General features: G+C 65.6%; 1 long non-coding RNA gene across 1 annotated transcript; it reads left to right on the top strand.

The window, feature by feature from the left end:
• The first annotated feature begins 625 nt into the window (after positions 1-625).
• LOC144490245 (uncharacterized) lies at positions 626-1,641 on the top strand. Its single transcript, XR_013497193.1, has 3 exons — positions 626-687; positions 851-991; positions 1,395-1,641. It is a non-coding gene; the product is annotated as an uncharacterized LOC144490245 (long non-coding RNA).
• The last annotated feature ends 3,470 nt before the right edge of the window (positions 1,642-5,111 follow it).

Below are 5,111 nucleotides of genomic sequence, written 5' to 3'. Positions count from 1 at the left end.
GAGGGGTGGACAGAGAGAGAGAGCGAGGGGTGGACAGAGAGAGAGAGCGAGGGGTGGACAGAGAGAGAGAGAGGCGAGGGGTGGACAGAGAGAGAGAGAGCGAGGGGTGGACAGAGAGAGAGAGCGAGGGGTGGACAGAGAGAGAGAGAGAGCGAGGGGTGGACAGAGAGAGAGAGAGAGCGAGGGGTGGACAGAGAGAGAGAGAGAGCGAGGGGTGGACAGAGAGAGAGAGGGGGTGGACAGAGAGAGAGAGAGCGAGGGGTGGACAGAGAGAGAGAGAGCGAGGGGTGGACAGAGAGAGAGAGCGAGGGGTGGACAGAGAGAGAGAGAGCGAGGGGTGGACAGAGAGAGAGAGCGAGGGGTGGACAGAGAGAGAGAGGGCGAGGGGTGGACAGAGAGAGAGAGAGCGAGGGGTGGACAGAGAGAGAGAGAGAGAGCGAGGGGTGGACAGAGAGAGAGAGCGAGGGGTGGACAGAGAGAGAGAGAGGGGTGGACAGAGAGCGAGAGAGCGAGGGGTGGACAGAGAGAGAGAGAGCGAGGGGTGGACAGAGAGAGAGCGAGCGAGGGGTGGACAGAGAGAGAGAGGGGTGGACAGAGAGAGAGAGCGAGCGAGGGGTGGACAGAGAGAGAGAGAGGGGTGGACAGAGAGAGAGAGCGAGGGGTGGACAGAGAGAGAGAGAGCGAGGGGTGGACAGAGAGAGAGAGAGCGAGGGGTGGACAGAGAGAGAGAGAGCGAGGGTGGACAGAGAGAGAGAGAGCGAGGGGTGGACAGAGAGAGAGAGAGCGAGGGGTGGACAGAGAGAGAGAGAGAGCGAGGGGTGGACAGAGAGAGAGAGAGGGGTGGACAGAGAGAGAGAGAGAGCGAGGGGTGGACAGAGAGAGAGCGAGGGGTGGACAGAGAGAGAGAGAGAGGGGTGGACAGAGAGCAGGGGACACAGAGAGACAGGGAGAGGGAGGGGGGTTGAGGGGCAGGGGGGTTGAGGGGCAGGGGGTTGAGGGGCAGGGAGGTTGAGGGGCAGGAGGTTGAGGGGCAGGGAGGTTGAGGGGCAGGGAGGTTGAGGGGCAGGGAGGTTGAGGGGCAGGGAGGTTGAGGGGCAGGGAGGTTGAGGGGCAGGGAGGTTGAGGGGCAGGGAGGTTGAGGGGCAGGGAGGTTGAGGGGCAGGGAGGTTGAGGGGCAGGGAGGTTGAGGGGCAGGGAGGTTGAGGGGCAGGGAGGTTGAGGGGCAGGGAGGTTGAGGGGCAGGGGGGTTGAGGGGCAGGGGGGTTGAGGGGCAGGGAGGTTGAGGGGGAAGGGGGTTGAGGGGCAGGGAGGTTGAGGGGAAAGGGGGTTAAGGGGAAGGGGTTTGAGGGGGAAGGAGGTTGAAAGGAATGGTAATGGATGAATATTCGGTCAAGAAAACATGATCTAATTGTCCAGTCCTAGTTTGTCTCTTCACTGATCTGGTAAATGATGACCACAGTCTGGGTCGTCTAAACAGGAGGAAGAGTCCAGAGGATAGAGAGAGAGCAGAAAGGTGGAGCCAAGAGAAGAGGAGGGAGATGGAAGGGGAAAGAGTGTTCTGAACGATACAGAGAAGTGGAGCAGAGTGCAGGAGAGAGGAGGAAGCTGGGCAAACACAGCCTTAAAATAAATCCCCAATCCTCCCCGTTCACCCCCAATCCCCCCCCGTTCACCCCCAATCCCCCCGTTCACCCCAATCCCCCCCGTTCACCCCCAATCCCCCCGTTCACCCCCAATCCCCCCCGTTCACCCCCAATCCCCCCCGTTCACCCCCAATCCCCCCCCGTTCACCCCCAATCCCCCCGTCACCCCCAATCCCCCGTTCACCCCCAATCCTCCCCGTTCACCCCCAATCCCCCCCGTTCACCCCCAATCCTCCCCGTTCACCCCCAATCCTCCCCGTTCACCCCCAATCCCCCCCCGTTCACCCCCAATCCCCCCGTTCACCCCCAATCCTCCCCGTTCACCCCCAATCCCCCCGTTCACCCCCAATCCCCCCCGTTCACCCCCAATCCTCCCCGTTCACCCCCAATCCCCCCGTTCACCCCCAATCCTCCCCGTTCACCCCCAATCCTCCCCGTTCACCCCCAATCCTCCCCGTTCACCCCAATCCCCCCGTTCACCCCCAATCCTCCCCCGTTCACCCCCAATCCCCCCATTCACCCCCAATCCTCCCCCATTCACCCCCAATCCCCATTAATCTCCAATCCTCTCCTTGTTGGAAGTCTGCTCCCTCGGTTGATGTTCAGTTGTCATGAACCCACCGTACATCTATCTCTCTGTGCACAGTTAGCCCCTGGTCTCTCAGTGCTGTACCGCTTCTCCGGTTCCTACACAAGCTGAAATAAGAAGGCGTTAGGTTGAGTGGGAGACGGTCACCCTTTCCCAAGTCGGGTAAGAGTTGCAAACCTCGGGAAACTCCTCCCGTTTGTCTCTAAGACTCGAAGTGCAAGGAATTAAGAACTTTTTGTGATTTGATAGTTTTGGATGGACGGGAACAGTACAGGCAGTTTAGTTTCCTTCCCACAGCAGAGTCATCCGCTGGAACCTCTTCCCAGTCGGACCATTCCGCCTTTTTTGACAAAGTTTTCCTCGCAGGTTGGCCAGTCACAGTTAGGTTGTCAAGCCACGTTTCTGCATCCCCTCCAGCTCCTGCGATTGCTTCAACTCCTTCATTCTGAAAGGGAACAAGAATGCATCAAACAGACGTTCCTGGCAAGGGCTCCCCCTCCCACTCCCCCCCCCCCACCACCGAGCAGAGCCCGCTTTGGAATGGGAATTGGCATTCCCAGTCGGACTGGGGAGGAATTCAGGCAGTACCTGTGCCGACAGCGTCTCAGGAACCTCATGATTTTGCGAGCTGCTTGGTCCTGTCGCTTGGTGAGGAATGTGACCCTACAACAAAACAACAGATTACAACTCAGCACCGACTCAATTCACACAATCCACCAGCCCTGTCCCCATACAGAGCCACCCGGAGAGGGGGAGAGGAGGGGGGGGCGAGAGAGAGGAGAGCGCGGAGCGAGAGAGAGGAGGAGGGGGGAGCGAGAGGGGGGAGCGAGAGAGAGGAGGAGGGGGGAGCGAGAGAGGAGGAGGGGGAGCGAGAGAGGAGGAGGGGGGAGCGAGAGAGAGGAGGAGGGGGGAGCGAGAGAGAGGAGGGGAGGAGCGAGAGAGGAGGAGGGGGGAGCGAGAGAGAGGAGAGGGCGGAGCGAGAGAGGGGGGAGCGAGAGAGGAGGGGGGCGTGAGAGAGGAGAGGGGGGAGCGGGAGAGAGGAGGAGGGGGGAGCGAGAGAGGAGGAGGGGGGAGCGAGAGAGAGGAGGGGGGAGCGAGAGAGAGGAGGAGGGGGGAGCGAGAGAGAGGAGAGGGGGAGCGAGAGAGGGGGGAGCGAGAGAGGGAGGGGGGGCGAGAGAGGAGGGGGGGGAGCGGGAGAGAGAGAGGAGGGGGCGGAGAGAGGAGGGGGGAGCGAGAGAGAGGAGGAGGGGGGAGCGAGAGAGAGGAGGAGGGGGGAGCGAGAGAGAGGAGGAGGGGGGAGCGAGAGAGAGGAGGAGGGGGGAGCGAGAGAGAGGGAGGGGGAGCGAGAGGGGGGAGCGAGAGAGAGGAGAGGGGGGAGCGGGGGAGAGGAGAGGGGGGAGCGGGAGAGGAGAGGAGAGCGAGAGAGGAGAGGGGGGGAGCGAGAGAGAGGGGGGAGCGAGAGAGAGGGGGGAGCGAGAGAGAGGGGGGAGCGAGAGAGAGGGGGGAGCGAGAGAGAGGGGGAGCGAGAGAGAGGGGGGAGCGAGAGAGAGGGGGGAGCGAGAGAGAGGGGGGAGCGAGAGAGAGGGGGGAGCGAGAGAGGGGGGAGCGAGAGAGAGGGGGGAGCGAGAGAGAGGGGGGAGCGAGAGAGAGGGGGAGCGAGAGAGAGGGGGGAGCGAGAGAGAGGGGGAGCGAGAGAGAGGGGGGAGCGAGAGAGAGGGGGGAGCGAGAGAGAGGGGGGAGCGAGGGAGCGAGAGAGAGGAGGGGGGAGCGAGAGAGAGGAGGAGGGGGAGCGGGAGAGGAGGAGGGGGGAGCGAGAGAGAGGAGGAGGGGGGAGCGAGAGAGAGGATGAGGGGGGAGCAAGAGAGAGGAGAGGGCGGAGCGAGAGGGGGGAGGAGGGGGAGTGAGAGAGAGGGGTAAGAGAGAGGGGGGAGCGAGAGAGGGAGGAGAGGGCGGAGCGAGAGAGAGGAGAGGGGGTGCGAGAGAGAGAAGAGGGCGGAGCGAGAGAGAGGAGAGGGCGGAGCGAGAGAGAGGGAGAGGGGGAGCGAGAGAGGGAGGAGAGGGGGGAGCGAGGGGGGGAGCGAGAGGGGGGAGCGAGAGAGAGGAGAGGGGGGAGCGAGGGGGGAGCGGAGGGGGGAGCGAGAGGGAGTGAGGGCGGAGCGAGAGAGAGGAGGGGGGGAGCGGGAGGGGGGGGAGCGGGAGGGGGGGGAGCGGGAGGGGGGGGGAGCGGGAGGGGGGAGCGGGAGGGGGGGGAGCGGGAGGGGGGGGAGCGGGAGGGGGGGGGGGAGCGGGAGGGGGGGGGAGCGGGAGGGGGGGGGGAGCGGGAGGGGGGGGGAGCGGAGGGGGAGGGGAGCGGGAGGGGGTGGGAGCGGGAGGGGGGGGGAGCGGGAGGGGGGGGGAGCGGGGGGGGGGAGGGGAGGGGGAGCGGGAGGGGGGGAGCGGGAGGGGGGGGAAGCGGGAGGGGGGGGAAGCGGGAGGGGGGGGAAGCGGGAGGGGGGAAGCGGGAGGGGGGAGCGGGAGGGGGGGGAGCGGGAGGGGGGGGGAGTGGGAGGGGGGGGAGCGGGAGGGGGGGAGAGCGGGAGGGGGGGAGAGCGGGGGGGGGGGAGAGCGGGGGGGGGGGAGGAGCGGGAGGGGGGGAGCGGAGGGGGGGAGCAGGGGGGGGAGCGGGAGGGGGGAGCGGGGGGGAGGGGGGGGGGAGGGGGGGGAGGGACGGGGAGGGGGGGGAGGGACGGGGAGGGGGGAGAGGAGTGGGGATAGAGGAGGGAGAGAGGGAATGAGAGTCGTGAGGAGATGGATGTGAAGGGGGAGGGGGGTGCTGGCGGACTCCCTCGTGAGATCCAGCACAGGAGGCCATTCTGCCCATACCTGCCATTACTATCCTC

This window comes from Mustelus asterias, unplaced genomic scaffold, assembly GCF_964213995.1.
Source record: "Mustelus asterias unplaced genomic scaffold, sMusAst1.hap1.1 HAP1_SCAFFOLD_3067, whole genome shotgun sequence".
In the NCBI taxonomy this organism is placed as follows: Eukaryota; Metazoa; Chordata; class Chondrichthyes; order Carcharhiniformes; family Triakidae; genus Mustelus; species Mustelus asterias.
The sequence above is the reverse complement of the archived record's forward strand: the minus strand, read 5'-3'. Positions and strand labels throughout refer to the sequence as shown.